Source organism: Pieris napi, chromosome 2, assembly GCF_905475465.1.
Source record: "Pieris napi chromosome 2, ilPieNapi1.2, whole genome shotgun sequence".
NCBI lineage: Eukaryota > Metazoa > Arthropoda > Insecta > Lepidoptera > Pieridae > Pieris > Pieris napi.
The window spans coordinates 12147483-12164839 of record NC_062235.1 but is presented as its reverse complement, the minus strand read 5'-3'; the positions used below and the strand labels follow the sequence as shown (position 1 = coordinate 12164839).

Below are 17357 nucleotides of genomic sequence, written 5' to 3'. Positions count from 1 at the left end.
CTAGTGCGTTGCCTTTTAATTATACGCTGTTTTCTTGAAGGACCCTAAGTCTAATTGGTTCGGACACACTTCAAAGGGCTAGGCTGGTTCTATATAGTGCTGCCTTAAATAACGCTTAGTTGTGGAACGACGTCGAAATGATACGGGTGGAATTTCGTAGTCTGCCTCGACGTCCGATGATGAAACTCCTCCGAACACGAATGCCGTAGAAGACGTAGAATGTCCCCACATCTCTCCGGAACGCCAAGGGATATATTCATAACAATATAAATTAAACAATAAATTTTATAGTAATTGTAATGTAATTTATTGAAAATTATACAAAATGTTTCGATTGTTAATTACATGGAAGGTTAAACGATAAAGAGGAATAAATTATTAATATATGTTAGAGCGAAAGTGACCTATTTCGAAAATGTTTAATAAAATCCATTATTTTTGGTTACAATTGCACTTTGTAGGCCACTTTTGTTCTAAAGCTAAATGTTATTAATTATATTCATATGTTCAAAAATTTTAATAGGTATAAGAGAGTTAAATTTATTTTGTAATTAAATTATTGAGGGATAAATTGTATTTATATCTACATGTAGGTCTGTGGTTTAATGAGTACATTTTGTTTTATATTTAGTGTAAGACATTAGGTACAGCATGTCCCCAAACTTCCGATAAAAAGCTTCATTTTTTCAAGCATATATGAAGTAGTCCTTAGTATTTTACTTCTAGAAGTACATGTGCGAACTTTCCATAACGACGCAAAGTCATTCCAAATGAGGAAATTAAAATGAAATTAAAAGATGTTAAAATGGTGATGGATGTTTCTCGAAACGAAAATTGAAATGATTCGTTAGCGCAGTATTCGTTCGTATTTTGCTACTAGAAGTACATGTGTAAACTTTTAATAAAGACGCAAAATCTTTTCCAGTTAGTAAGTGATCGTTCATGAAAGTAAAAAGTGTTAGAAAGGTAATGAATCGTTCTCGAAACAAATAAGAAGAAGAAGAAGTCGTTATCATGGTCTTGCTACTAGAAGTATATTTCCAAAATACGTGCCGACTACAATTCAATGTAATATATTACAAAAATTATTTATGATTTTTTTAATACACACAATAATTTTTTTTCGACAACGATGTTTTTCCATGACATGTAAATAAAATCCTTGATAAATTAATTAAATTGTTATAATGGACATGCTGTATTTTACAGATAAATGATAAAATAGTTGTTATCCATAACTATGCAATTTCTTAATTTCAACATTAAATGAAAAGTATTTCTACCTTATATATGTACATTTAACAATATGCTAGATATCGTGTGTTTGAAACCCGTGGCAGTCTATTTTACAAAAATAAATCTTATTATATACAGTACTAACACTTACGTAACTACTGTACATAATTGTTTAAATGAAATTCTCGTAAATCAAAATCACAGCAAATTATTTATTATTTCTATCTAATTACTATCATTTTAAGAATTTGTAGGACTTTCTTAACAATAGCTTTAACATTTATATTGCTAAACTTATCGTATTAACAAATGAAAAACGTATTTTTACAAAGTACGTGGAGTGTGAAAAATTTACAGATTTTAAATTAGGAACAAAGATATTTTTAAATATGATATTGCCAATACTCAATTTTCACATAAGGTCTATCTACAAAGATGATGTCATCTCCTAAAAATATATAAAATCCACTTTACATAACTAGGCCCCGTATAAAGCCTTATATGAAAACTTTCCTTACAGCTACTACGCTTATAGAATAGTTAAGTAGGTTCAAGAAAATGGATACAATATCGTGATAATACGGTCTATGAATATCGTGAAAATGTAATAAAATAGCGACCGAATTCATTATTGGAAACGAAAAGCTTAGAATTAAGTAGCAATAGTTCTATACATCAACTTTGCCCATAAATGGGCTATACATGTAAGCCATAAATATTCATTTTGAGTAACTAAGAAGTTTTACGCTCCCATCTCGGTAAATGCGGGGAATATTAGCAAATTTATGGGCAAAAATGTTAGGAAGATTCCGTCTGACGGGAATTTAGTACTGATATTTTTAACATCTGCTAGGGAACATTCTTTGGTTAATTTATCATATTTTCAATAGAGAAAAATTTTGGCGTATACACTTAATTTCTCCAAATAAATTTTGCTCCCAGGTCCATTATATAGGTCAAAATACTCTCTTCGTTTGCAGTAAGGGCAGCTATACTCTAAATAATATTCTTAATTCACTGGTATTAACAAACCGATGTACAATCGCGCACAAAATTGTCTTATAACAATGCTTCTTCGAGTTGATCGAAGGAGTCGCAACATCAGTCACTCTCGTAGACAGTGGAGTTGGAGCTCTGACGGCGACTGTAGGGTGAAGAGAATTCAATCCTGGTATCCGGAAGCCAGGTGTACGCAGTGCGTTCTGATGAGGCACTGGAAAGAGAAAACAAAAAATGTTATATGGAATAATAACATGCCTTTGGTGATTGGTGTTACGTGGGAATACAGAGACCGACAAAACAAGATTGATTCATGACTATTATAAGCTTACGCGTTATTAAATAAACTTCAATGCAAAGACAAAATGCTATAAAAAACCTTACACTATTGATATAAGTTCTTGCTCCTCTCTACCTAAATCTAAATAAAAGTTAAATTACGCAAACACACTGGTATATTTGACTTAAGAACAGCCAAGTGCTCGAGGAAGGTAGCGAACGATCATAACGAATGAAGAATGGCCAGTAATGGGTTCTAGGAACGCTAACTGTATATACTCATGACCAAGAACCATGTATGATGGTGAGAACGCTTAATGCACATCAAATTTTTTATCGAATTTCAAAACTCAACTTCGAATTAATTTTAAATTGTAACTTCAGAATTTTTAATTTAGATGAAAGATTCTGACAGTACTTAGTATTATTTGATTTTAATAATACTGCGCACATTGAATCAGATCGTGGCGACGATCTGTCTGAGGTTGCGGTTCAGTTGAGTCAAATACTAAAAGTCGAACAAAACCTAACCTAGTTGCAGCTTGTTAAATCCACAAATAGTGTTCATTAAGCACTAACTGTGTAATAAACTTTCTATACTCAGTTCAACCAGGTCTGTGCTTTGAATACTTATTGGACTGTATTGTGCTTAATCATACATTTTTGCCGTAATTGATATTGAGAAGTGGTGTTGCTTTTACTGCAAATTAAACTCTCGTTACTAATTATTAACAGAAGATTCAAGGGAATTTAGAGGTTAGGTGTTATTCAGAAACGAGACTTAGTACGTTGTACTATTCGCTAAATTATTATTTAAATTTCTACACCAGTAGCCGTCCTCAGTGTATTTTGTAGATCTCTTGCAGTTGTGGTGCGGTTACGTAAAGCACAGTTAACGATGTAGCGATCTTGCAAACGTGTAGTTTTTCTCTTTCGACCTTGACCACGCCTTCGTGAGTATTCTCCCGTCTCACGGTATCGCTTCCAAAGTCTGTAGATAACAGAAGGTGCTACTCCTAGATCATTTCCTACATAACGCATAGTTCGACCCTCTTCAAGCAAAGCGATAGCTCGGGAGACATGCAATTCAGTCAGATCGGGCATTATGACCTAAACTCACTCGCTTCAATGAATAACAATACTCAAAAGGCTCACTTCAATTTCTATTAATACTCAAAGGATTGAAAAAAAAAACTACTTAAAATGTGTTTTTTGTGATTAGAAAGTAATGAAAATTCAAAGACGTCACTTTGTTTTTAGGTGTTTCTAGACACACTGCCACTTTATTATAGGACTACTAACCAAAACGCCGATGCTCTTTTGTTTTTTATTTTCTTCAACAATGCCTTAACATTATCTAGTGGCCAGTAATAATTTAAACCTTACCTTTTTCAAGTAGTGAACTTGATGTGGCAGTCTCGTTGTACATGATTGTCAAAAAGCATTCGACGCGTCAAATGTGAATAATGTTAGTAAATCCGTTAAACAACTTTTATTTCATTGTGTCAAGACAATGTTTTTATTTATCCTACCAATGCCGGTAAATGGAACTGTATCTAATTAAATACATTCTGTACTACGCTAACGTTTAAAATGGTAATCGTTGTATTTACATGAGAATAAGTACAATTGGAACATGCTTGGACAATACAAAGGTGGAATAGGCAATGCAGTAATACCATTACTTAACACCTTGCTAGTTTGGTACTATAAGGAATGGTTATGAATTATTCACGTCATGCCTAGTCAGATCGCGGGTTTCACAACCCAGGTGGCGTTGAAAATTTTTAATACAACATGTCACTCTCTTACGCCCGAACCCAATAACCTATCTCAATCCATAATCCACCATCTGAGATAGTAATCTTAATCCAAATGTTGTAACAAGTGAGCCAATAACCAATCGACGGATTGTAATAGCCATCTGTCGATACAAGCTATCCATGGGAGGTTGAATCGGTGTCTGTGAATAGACCTTTGTATGAAAATGACAGTTGACGAAAGCTCGATTTCAACAGTTAATTATTTTATCATATTTTAACATAAACCAGTTTTTGAAATAATTAAAAAAAACTATGTATATTTTAATGTTATTTGTACGGTTTTATTTACTTTATTTGGTTTATATTGATTATCAATTATGAGTAAAAACTCGGTAAAATGGAACGACAAAGAGCATTTTATCCGTCGCTAAAAATGGATTGTCTTCGTAGGGTTTGGTTATTGAGATGCAGATAGGAGATCGATCGACTGATCGGTCTGATCTCAGGTTGAAATCTGAGATCAGACCGTGACAGTCGATTTGTGAATTTGTGGATTGATTTTATTGGGTTCGGGCGTTATTGGTTAGCACGTTTGGATCACACTCATCGGCTGATAGGAAATTTTTTAATGATAGCAATGTTTGAAAAAGCAGTGTTTGAAGGTGTCGGTCCTCCTACTGACCTAACGATAGTCAAGAACGGAGGTCATGTTAGAAGAGAAGTGGAAAAGAGAGTGCTTTGTGTCTCTCTCACACTCATACATAATATTATTACGTATAATTAATAATTATATTGTGTATATTGTTTGATATTTATACTGAAGGCTAGATTGTCATAGCAATACCTACGTTGTACTGTCAATTGTAATGGAACATCATATGTCAAAGTCACTTGGTGACGTATGACAGATTGTCATAACGAGGAATGATACTCGGCCGTTTTAATAGAACCGTATACTTAAATCTACGCTCAGGTCAAAACAAATGCAAAAAATAATTATTTAAAAAATCCAAATGTCCGTCTATAAATCTGAGATGTGATTATAAGAATCAACAATAAAAATAAACTATACGACATAATAATTATTATTTCATTAAAATTGCGGTTCCAAGCCTGGCTAGAGCTTGTGTGTTTTCAAAGTCAAGAGTATTCTAATTCTTTTCTTATTATTCTTTATTGGCTGAATATTTTCATAGCTAATAACAAGCGAGAGATGTTAAATGTACCAAATGCGTGGTTAAACACATCCCCAGCCTCAAAATACAGTTGTATTCATGCATAAATAAACCAGGAGAATTCGTAATAGCTTACAGCAACTTGGCAACAATTTCAATTGAATGCTAATCACACAAGTTCTGAATGTTTAATTACTTGATTCTAAAATTACAGTCCGCATAACCATTTACATTTAATTGCTTTGATAACTGCACAAAGTTTGTCTAAGCTGTATCATTTTGGTTTGAATTTGTCCGCGATAGTTTTAATTGCATTAAAAACTATGTATTAATATTACCACTGTAGTTGATAAATTGGTCAAGGGATTTTTTATAATCAAGTGTTTTTCAATCATGGTACGTTATTGAATATTAAAGTAATTTAATTAATATTTATAGATGTCATTTTCAAGTTGATGTATAATTAGAGAAAGCATAACTTTCATTTGGTACATATTAAATTTATTAAAATGTATATAAAATGGTTTAGTATAATAAATTAATAAACGACTCTGAAAATTTTAAAAAACTTTATACACAAAAACAAAATTATTTAAAATTTGAACCCATTATTTGCATATTGAGTAAACAAAGCAACTGGATTGGCTTTCAACCAGTATCAGACCAATCCATCACTTAGAATATTTAAGAAACAAAAATAAAGAATTCACCAAAAAACTGTTTCTTTTTCGTAAGAATAATTAGTTGACAATAATGCCAAACGTATGTTTTCCATCGTAGCCATAAAATTATTATTCCCTTCAGTCTTACAGCTTAGGGTATGCTATTACTCATCTTTCTGAGGGCTCGTTTTTATTGCTGAATGTGAAAAATACCAGAATTTTCACCCGCTGCAAAGTGCCCGGATTAATTCAGAAGGCACTTATATCAAATTGGATTTCGAGCGACTGAAGCGCTCGCCATCTTCGCGTTTCCTTTGATAGTGTCCACCTCGAGTCGTCTTTAGCGCCAATTATCTCTTTTTTACTCAAAGAGAATGCTTAAAACTGACATTTTTACATTGACATTTCAGATTAAAATGTTAAAATCAGTTTATATCGGCTTGTACAGAAACGGATACTGTCCGTTTTAAAATTAAACTTGCATAACATGTTTTAATTTTAAGAATTTAAAGTGATGGCTGTTGGTGAGCGAATAATTTGTGGAATGCACTGAACAAAAGTAGAAGTAATATCAAATCTATTAATGAAATGTTCTTTGACACATTTTGTTCTTCAACTGTATATAAAATAATAATCACTTGTTTGGGCTGAATTATTATCGATGCGCCGAAATCACATGGTACGTTCTATATTATTGTTTAGGCTATTCTTAGGAAAATTTTAATTGCCAGCATATGGTGATGTAATCATTTTAAACTTTTAAAGGTTGCCATTAAATAAAACATTGGTCAACGATTAATATTTAATAATGAAATGTAATCTATGTAATCGTTGTCTATTTATAATGAATTACATAATATACCATTCATTTTTTTTTTTTTTTTTTTAAATGCTTACAGTGACTAATATAAGGAAGCGTACTGAAGATTTTCTGAAAGCTTTCGTCTGGAACTATGGTACATCACATCGCAACAGGCTCATATCTTCTATTTTTTTTAAATTTAATATACCGATATTATTTTTGTTACGGCGGGCTCGAAAGTGTTGCCGGCCTTTGAAAAAATACCCTTAGACAAATTCGTTCTGAAATACTTCTGTGGGCCGCTGGTTCCACATAGTTGTGGTGCGCGGCCAAAACTGCCTTAAAAAAACGGTCAGTTGTTGAACGCCTCGACGTTCAATGATGAGCTGAACAATATTTCTGAACACTCTAAATACTCTTTACGATCGTACAGTAAACTAGATAAGTTCTCTTAATTAACTGAGCTTCAGATACATCGAAGCTGTAATTGTCCTGACACAGTCTAATAACTTGTATCAACAAGTTTGTTTTAAACTTTCAACTAGTTCACTTAGCACTTATTTACGCTTCCCTGAATATTTGTGCTTCGATACTGAGTTATTACTCCTAACTTTATAATTGGTTTAGCTGTTTTATTGAGCTGTTACATTGGATATTATTTTTGTTTGACTTCTTCGTTCCAGTTTTCTATTTTCAGTCTTCTTTGAGTTATTTAAACTTACGTACTGATTAGGATAAATTTTTGTTTTCTTTATTTTTGTTTTCTTTATACAAACACTAAGGCTGAGTCTTTATATATTTTATCGTTGGGACAAGGTGTTTATGATGGTATCACCATAATAATGAGATACAAAATAAATCAATCCCATATCTTACAGAAATTATTATAAGTAATAATGTTTCAAAACATAACTAATGCCGCAGTTTCATATTTGGTTACCAGGTAGTCATAAATTCGTAGCTCCCGCGGTGGCACCAGAATTGTCTGAGCAAACACAGACGGTCAAATGGAAGTCTTATTGTGCCAGAATGTATTCATTTGTATGGTTCAATATTGACTGAAACTTGTTTTGTGTTAACTTTCTTGGATATTTACGATGGCTTGACTCATAACTCTTTCCTGTCTATTATTAGAAATAACTTTATTTGAAATGTACTTTACTATGAAAAATAACAGAGAGCACAGTATTAAAATGGGAAGTAAAGACATTATTGTCTTGCATTGCTTCTGGAGCAATTGATAGCAAAATAATAAGCGTGGAACTACCATGGTTCATTAGGCTGTGATTTCGAGCCTAGGCTATACACTAATTAAATATTCTTAGTATGTAAACAATTATTAGTATGTGACGAGCAGTGTTGGCCTAGTGGCTTCAGCGTGCGACTCTCATGCCTGAGGTCGTAGGTTCGATCCCCGGCTGTGCACCAATGGACTTTCATTCTATGTGCACATTTAACATTTGCTCGAACGGTGAAGGAAAACATAGTGAGGAAACCGACATGTCCAGATGTCAAAAAAATGATAGACCCAAAAAGTCGACGGCATGTGTATGACGGCAGGCACTGGAGGCTGATCACCTACTTGCCTATTATAGTTTCAGATTCAGAAATCTGAGGCCAAGACCTAACGAGGTTGTAGCACCACTGATTTTTTTTTATGTGAACAATTAACACCTACTAGTACGGTGAAACAAAGTAGCGGCCATGTCTTAAACTCAAAAACCACCAACCGACGGTGACAGAATAACGTACTTGCGTATAAAAGAAAAAATATTAGCGTGCAGCGGAATTTAATGTTACTCTATTTTGAAAAATCAGCCAGTAAATATAAGAGTGCACATCTAAAAAATTGTTTAACTTTTTATTTTTTATTTTTTAATTAATCTCTTTAATTTGTGCGTGTAAAAATAAACATACGCTGATTACTAATAATAAAATATAAAGTTATTAATACAACAATAAACCTGCATTTATGATACTAATTTGTTCCCTCAGTAAACCCACACAACATTGCATTAGATTTTATTTCGTGAAGATTATCGATGCCGTATCGAAATGGTGATTACACTACCAATATAACGTGTTAGGGATTAATACAAAATTATGATGAAACGGTCATAAACTCATAAATATTTTAACCTTTTCTTCTTTATAACTAAATTATAATTATTACAAATACTTTAAATTAACTCATAGTCGACGCTAAAGATGCCATCAAAAACTTGTGAAAAAACCAAGTCTCGCATTACGAACTGTCATGTTTTTTTTTGTTTTTTCTACCGTAAAGTTGTGAGATCTATGTTATACGAAGTCGGTTAATTTACTTAGTCACTACTTAAAGGAGCTTCTGTCTTTAGTTATAACGTAATTAGCTTACCTAACAATATCTTATATCGATAAATAAATAAATATTTTAAATCGATCCCTTGACTTGGCCATCACATGGAAACACAATGTATCTCGCAAGTAAAACATATTATATTAAATTAGATTCAGGCAGTATCGTGCCCTCATATAACGACATGGTGACTGTTTAAGCGAGCTTTTGAAGCCTACAATTACGTCTCTAAGTCTTGGCTGTGTACAAATAAATATCCTTTTAATGTCGGCGTAATTGAGAACATCACACAGAAACCAATGTCTTAGACCTTAAAACGACGAGTGTCACCTACTTGTCTATAAAGAAAAATGATTCATGAATCACGGAGAAATGTAAAGAGACATCATTCTATAGAGTGGCATCCTGAGTATAATGCACATACATCTGTAGAACATGATTCAGTCGAAGTCTAACAAATGTTTGTTCTAGAGAAATTATCACGTTACTAAAGACCGGTCTGTGTTTCACAACTTTTCCGGATGTAAGGTGGCTTTGTTAAATCGAATTAACAAACGGAAATTAACGTCTTCGGTGGTCCGTTTTGATCAACGGAGGACGTGACTTTGACAAAATAAAATGGATTATTGACGATAAAACTCACTATTTTTAAACATTCTGGAGATTAAAAAGGATTATTTTAATGTTTATTTTTACTTTATAAACATTTGAATCGTGCTTTGAATTTAGTATAACGGCGGTTAAAATTTTTTGAGATCAAATAATACCTACGCATGTGTCAATTTCTCATTTTATATTAATTGTTTCGTAGTGTTTTGTAAATATCTACATATTTTAAGAATATTACGATTTTGTTTAAATTTTGAGAATTATTCGTTTCAAAAATATACAATTCCTAATTATATTATAAAAAGTTCCTAATTCTTAAATCAAGTAGTTAATAGTAGTAGTACCCTAGTAGACAAAAATGAGGACGACTGTCTAATGGCGACGTGCATCTCGTTCGTATAAAAATGTAAGAAAATCTTATTGTAATAAGAAATGAAATTCTTTAAACATTAGTTTATCAAATAAATAGTGTTTATGACGTACGTATTTAAAAAAAACTATTTATGTGTATTTTAACCAATACACGCAACCAATAAGGGGCCGTGCAATCAAAGTGGCTGGGAACAAAAGTTTAAACAATTCCCAATACGCATAACTGCCAATTTGGTTACGATATGGCTGTTGTAAAATCCGATCAACCCCCGTTAATTGTGAGATAGAGGGATGATAATGATGTTTGGATGGCATCCCTATGGCAACGGGCTTAACAGAGATATCCCAAAGGTTGACTCAGCGTTTTATCGGTACATTTTGGGGTTTGCTCAACGAACTGGTTTGTTCATTTTCATTATCCCCATATTTCGTGGCCGACTGAGCGTTTTGCTAATTCTATCTATAGTATTCCTTGGTCATAGTGCCCTCTGCATGTCTAAAATATATTTTTTATCAACGAGAATGCATGGTGAATGTCATGAAAGTGCATGAAGCGAGAGAGGTATGTCAGGACTGTAGTGAGTTGAGATCCGTGGTCTCTGCCACCTCTTTGGAAAAAAGGCGTTAATCTATATAATTTTTTTTCTAACATTTTTTTTTTTTTCATACAGAAGCGTGACAGGGTACAGCTAGTATATTAATAAACATATAAAACAATAAAACTATCTTATTTTTGCGAATAAAATAAATGATACGTAGCAAATTATATACTATGAAAGTGATATATATATATATCACTTTCTGAATACGATACATATTTGCTATATCTCTGTTTAAGAACAACGTTGTCACAAAATATACAATCCCTGCGTTTGAGCTGTCAAAAAATTATATTCTGTCAACTATACGTAGATTGTACGTCAAATATACGGAATACTTCAGTAACTAAAGCAAGTTTCATACTATGGTAAACTCGAATTTTACCCTCAGATTACAGCACTATAATAAATTAAATAAGAAGATTGGTGATTGCATACAACCCGCCATTATTATAAAGGAAACGGTCTACTAAAGTAATTCACGTAGAACTTGCGTGAGTATAATAGAGCGAGTAAACCACAAAATTTTATGTTACAATTTAACGATGTTTGTTTTATAAATTGGTGTATTTAATTAAAATTGTTACGGAGAAATATCAGTTTTTTGTAATCCTTTTTACTGCTATATTCAGTTAATGATGCGATTAAGTCTGGAATGAAGTTAATAACAAAAGAAATTTCAAATTTCGAAGACTTACAACGTTTTGTTGTTTTATTTGATACAAGACAATATTGAGAGTGGAATTAAATGATAATTTGGCTGATTCTTTCTATCTTTTAATGACTCGTCGGAACGATATGTATCGAACAAGTAAGATCTTTAAATATGATAAAAAATAGTTTAATTTAGGAAATCTACGTAAATTAAAAGCCTTTAGATAAACCCCTCTAACGGCTAATTCTAGTTGATAATTAAGTCCCCTATCAATTAAAACTTATTATAATCAAAAGTTTCAAACCGTGGATTTAATTCAATCCGCAAATACCTTCCCATAACCGTGAAAAGTGATGTTCCAGTCGATAGTACAGAGTTAACATAATAAAGGCCCTAAAGGTCTAAAGTATGTCATAACGTGTACTAAGACACAAGCTGTTACAATATTTTTTTTATTATATGGTCCAATGCACTGGGCTTTTTAAATAAATTAATAATGTAGGTGTTCGATTACCAAATAAAGATATTCACGTTCATATCGATAGTCGATATTCTTACAACCCTATAGGGGAAATGACATAATGCATGATATGCGGAAACGTATTAAATGAAACGCGAGGGTGCGCTGAGGGGCCGCACTAGCATTTATATTATACTCAGAATATTATTACTGAACACTTACTTCTCCATAGAAAAGTTAATATATTTCTCCACTATTAATGTATAGTTTTTTTTTCTATAAAACGGGGTAAATTCAGGAGGCTCACGTGATGTTAAGTGTTACCTCCCGCCCATGGACACTCTCAAAGCCAGAGGGCTCGTGCGATAACGGCCTTTTAAGTATTGGGACGCTCTTTCTTTGAAGGACCTTAAATGGAATTGGTTCGGAAATGCTTCAGTGGGCAGCGTGTTCCCCACAGTGGTGGTGCGTGGCAAAACTGCCTTAAAAACACTCAGTTGTGGAAAACGAGGTGATTAGGGTGGTATTTCATATTTTACGACGTCCGATGATGAAAGTCAGCTGCAGATCCTCCGATAAATAATCTCTAATTAAATTAAGGTCTAATTCTTCTTTACAGTATAGGATAGGACAGAGGCTAGATCGATGCGAATCGGAGCCTCTATTATATATTATATAATAGAGGCTCCTTATATATTATATATAGATATTATATATATTATATAGCTGGAAAGGTTTAACGTGCCGACTTCGGAAAGCATTGCCGCGAATTAAAACTTTTTTTTTATTAATTTGGTACTTTTCGTAGATGAACAAAAAAGGTTTCAATTTCAAATTTAAGATTGGTTTAAAAGTCAAAATATTCGGGTTAGTCTGAAGAGGCGTTTAAGGCAGTGTGTTAATAAAATTTACAAAATTAATATAATAATTTTTTGAACCACAAACTGGGTACTCAAAAATCGAAATAACTGTAACCATTGATCAGAACAATTGCAAAACTAACCGTTATTATACGATAAAAATTCTATAGCGCCATTTGGCGTTATAATATTCATTCAACCTAAACGGCTTATTAACGAATCTATCCCTTAAATAGCCCCGGGCCAAACCGATAATTTTAGTTTCGAATCCCCAGCGAGAGGTTATTGGGACAATCTCAATCGATTTCCATGCTGTGATTTCACTTTATACGTTATAGTAATTTTAAATAATTGTAGTTTGACCAATTTAGAAACACATTTGACAGCGGGGAACGTAATTACTGGTTTTATTAGGTTTCTGGGTTTGGCCGCATTTTTGTTAGTACGGTTAGTGGGTTATTGAGAATTATTTGCATTCGCTGGAAATAACATAAGCGTAACAATACAATGTTATATACGTATATAACTGGAGAAAACAGTATTCATGACTTATTAACAATAATAAAAGCCCGTTTAATTTACAAAAATCCTTCATTACAAAAAAAAAGAATATACACTATACAGCTTAGGTTTTTTTACATTTTATACATTTTGATTTTTTTTCTTGTTATTCTATATTCTAGCTACCTTCAAGATAGTCGCTCGTTATCCCTTCACGGGTAAAGGCTATTCGCTTCTTGCAACCGAGGAACTTCTACCACTTCTATTTCTTCTATCCACCTTTTTTTGGGCACTCTCTACTCCTTCTTCCCCTTGGTTCATTCCTTGAAGTCTTTCACCTTTTAGCTGTGTATATTGCTATATGCCCCGCCCATTGCCACTTCTTTTTAGGGCATCTATCACCTTTGCTATACGTTTTATATTTTCGCTTTTTATTCTTCTTTCAATTGGTTTCTGGCATGCTACAAGTTTGGTTTTTATTTTTGTGTGGACATACCACGTTTGGCACCCGTAAGTAAGAGTAGGTAAGATACAAGTGAAAGTCAGTCAGACAATTTTCTTTAGGTGAAGGGGAAATTGGCCTGTTAAGATTTCCTTCAGCGACCAAAGCTTTTTCCAGCTCATTGTCAATTCGCCCCTCTACCTAAAGTTCTACATTTGTATTTTCGAATGATAATTGTTTACCTAGGTATAGTATTTTTACATCAAGAGGTTTTCCGTCAAGGTAAACTGCAGTGCTTGTAGTAACCGCGTCGTTAGTCATTATTTTAGTTTTGTTTGTCTTCATGACTTAGTGGTAGAAAAAGGCATAAAGGTAATGGATTCGATTCTGGCGAATTGGTTTTTCATTTTGCATGGTGAAACAAATGCAAAAATTAATCTGTTCCATTTTCAAATATTAGGATGGGAATTTTAGGAGGAAGTACTTATGTACAAAAATAGGTACTAAAACAATACCGTTTATAATTAATTATTTTTCCAGATTATCAGGTAACTAACATGATACATTAATTTACGAATTAGTGTACCCCTAAATAGCTATTTATTAAAAATAAATGATACTATAAAACCCGTGAGAAGTATAAACAAGCACCCCATTAGACAATTCTAATAATAAAAAAATAATTCATAAAGCGCCATTAATGGTGGCTAGCAACAAAATATTATAGTAATAAATAATACACCCCGAATTTAACACGAGGCACATTTAATGTATGTACAACCCTACGTTTAAAATAATAATAAAGGACAAAAGTGAACGCAAAAATTATTTATTGTGACCCCACATGGTTAAAAAATACAAAGAGATCTTGCCACATTTAATTGTACAATGGGTGAATTGGTTACAAATGTACTAGTCGTAATAATTTAATTTAATAAATAAGAATTGTTAGGATGTATTAGGCACATTTAATTTGCTTTATTATTTATCAAATATCTCCATTTCTATATATATATTTTATTTAAAATAAATTTATTTATTAAAATGCCCAAACTAACCTTAGAGCTGGTGCTTTCCTCGCGCAATGAATAAGTATCGAAATACAGCTAGGAAATTCTGTCCAGCGTTAAAGTTAACTACCATATGGGTTTTTCTACTTAACAGCTTTTCAAACCTTTTTTAGGATTAGATTGCGTACTATGTTCGTAAAGAATATGGTAAATACCATACCAGACCATATCCTGATACGAAAGAAAATTAAAATTTCTAAATTACCTCAAGTAGACAAGCATTATTACCTTTTAGTGTGCCGAAAATTTTTCTATGTCTGTAATTAATACTAACACATATAAGGTGAAGGAAAACATTCTGAAATCAGCACTAAGGTCAAAATTTCCGAGAAAATAGAAAGAATATGTTTAACCCATACAGCGCCTATATTAAAGTGTAATAATTACTCAATATAAAAGCTGTAATAATTTAGTTTTCATTTTCGATACACACGCTATTCAAAGAATTGAACCAAACCGCTGTATGAAGATATATTAATCTAGTTGGGGTTAAACTGTTATTAAAACTATGATTAATGATCACCGTTAATGGGCAGATTAAGGAGCGGGCCTCAAAATCAACGTCCGGGCTTGTGACGACAAATTTATCTTCATCATTTCGTAACTTCATTTCAAAATAACATTCATTTTAGTGATATTTTTCTTAATATTTTGTTGAGCGACGTTTCCGCCCGGAAATCGATCAAATCAATTAGATCTTGCTATCGATATCTTTTTACCGGATTTAAATTTATTAAGCCGTGTTGGACTAGTGCCTAGGTGTTTGACTTTCAAAGCTGCGTGTATTCGAACCGTGGCTGTGCCTTTAGATTTTTGAATTAAGATGTCAAAGAGGAATCATCGTGAATAAATTGGCACATCAAAATTCGATGGCGTGCGTTAGGCATAGAAGGATCACCTACTTTCCTATAACTAATGATGGTCAAGGAACCTTTTACAACCTTTATACAACTCAGGCTTTATTAAAAGTAGGAAAACGATACTGGATGTAATGGCTTGTCTTTGTCTTTTAATTAACAATCATATTCATAATTTTTTCGTTTTCGAAATTTCTAAACGTTTTTCAAATTTTTCGAAATTTCGAAACTAGTTTCGTCTTCACAGTGGTGAGTGGTTCACACACCATGATTAATAATACACGAGTGCGTAAATTCGTAGTAAATAAACTTTTTATAAGGATCATAACAAAAACAAATATTTATATAATTAAAATCATGATTTGCAAAACAAAACAATAGATACGTTTAATAAGGATTACGCAAGGGGCAATGCACCCCTTCCTGACCAAGGGTCCTGTGGTAAAGGATTGGATGACTTAATACAAATTTGAGGGGTCATCCTTCCTTACGGAAATTCTTATGACTATAATAAAAATAATTAATAAATTTTTTCTATTGTTTTTAGCAAGTAATAAATAGTTTAGTGTTATACAGCTGGCTTCTGAGGCTTGCTTTACACACAGTATTTCGACCGAAAGCTTCGAGTCCAGATGAAAGCTTATAAATTCGGTACAATAATGAAACAGACATAAAGATGTGTCTGCCTTTGTCAAATTTAGGAGATTTCTAACTTTTACCAAAAGCTCGGCAACGCACATGCGAGCCTTCTGGCAATGTGAGTGTCCATGGGCTTATCACTTAACATCAGATGAGCCTCCTGACCATTTGCCTCCTATTAGATACATAAAAAAAACTAGTCATTTGATATCCATATCCATATACACCATTTATAAACCTATCAGTTAGGTTACCTAAGCTAGTTTAAAGTAATAAGAAACAGAAAGTACAATGCAAAATACTTCACATGTAATTAGTATGAAATTTCATTTCAAAACCTCATCAAACATCGTAATTAATTTCTAGACCAAACAGTGGTATAATAAACATTTTACAATGTACATAAAACTGGAATTCAAACACAACTTCTGAAGTCAAACATAACGAAACAAGCCGTAAAAGTAGCGAAAATATTAATTCACCGTCAACCACGTTATAGCACAGTAACAATAAACAGTATTGCAATATTTCGTAATACTCGATAAATTTTGAGAAATGAACATACAAAATGTTACTTATCAGTTTCAAGAACACTTGAATTTATTGCCATTATCCAACAATCACGAAATAGATATTACTGAGGACAACACTTAGAGATGGTGGCCAAAGGTTTTTATTAGTCGAATACATATTTTTTTTTTTTTACACTTCGTTGCAAATAAAAGTAACACAATACATAAAAATTATAAGGGATGCAACGGGCGGCCTTATCGCCAATAAGCGATCTCTTCCAGGCAACCCTAGTTAAGAGAAAAACTAAAAGAAAAGACACATGATGCGTGCGAGAAGTGCAGAATCCTTAATCTAAAGTAATACAAAAAAAATATTAATAACAAACTAAAAACTTAAAAACTAATCTTACAAATACATGAACAGCGAATAGTGATGTAAAAGGAATCATCAGAATTATATACATATTACATTTTCAAACAAAAAAAAACATAAAAATATGTTAATATGTATTTAAGTTTTTGTTTAA

At 32.6% G+C, this 17357-nt stretch overlaps 1 protein-coding gene across 1 annotated transcript in view; it reads right to left on the bottom strand.

Annotated features, from left to right (window-relative positions):
- Positions 1-317: 317 nt before the first annotated feature.
- The window catches only part of LOC125059886 (toll-like receptor 6), a 123413-nt gene continuing 106373 nt past the window's right edge, over positions 318-17357 (bottom strand). Inside the window, exon 2 of the mRNA XM_047664548.1 lies at positions 318-2449. The gene's annotated coding sequence lies outside the window, so the exon portion shown is untranslated. The remainder of the gene's footprint in view (positions 2450-17357) is intronic.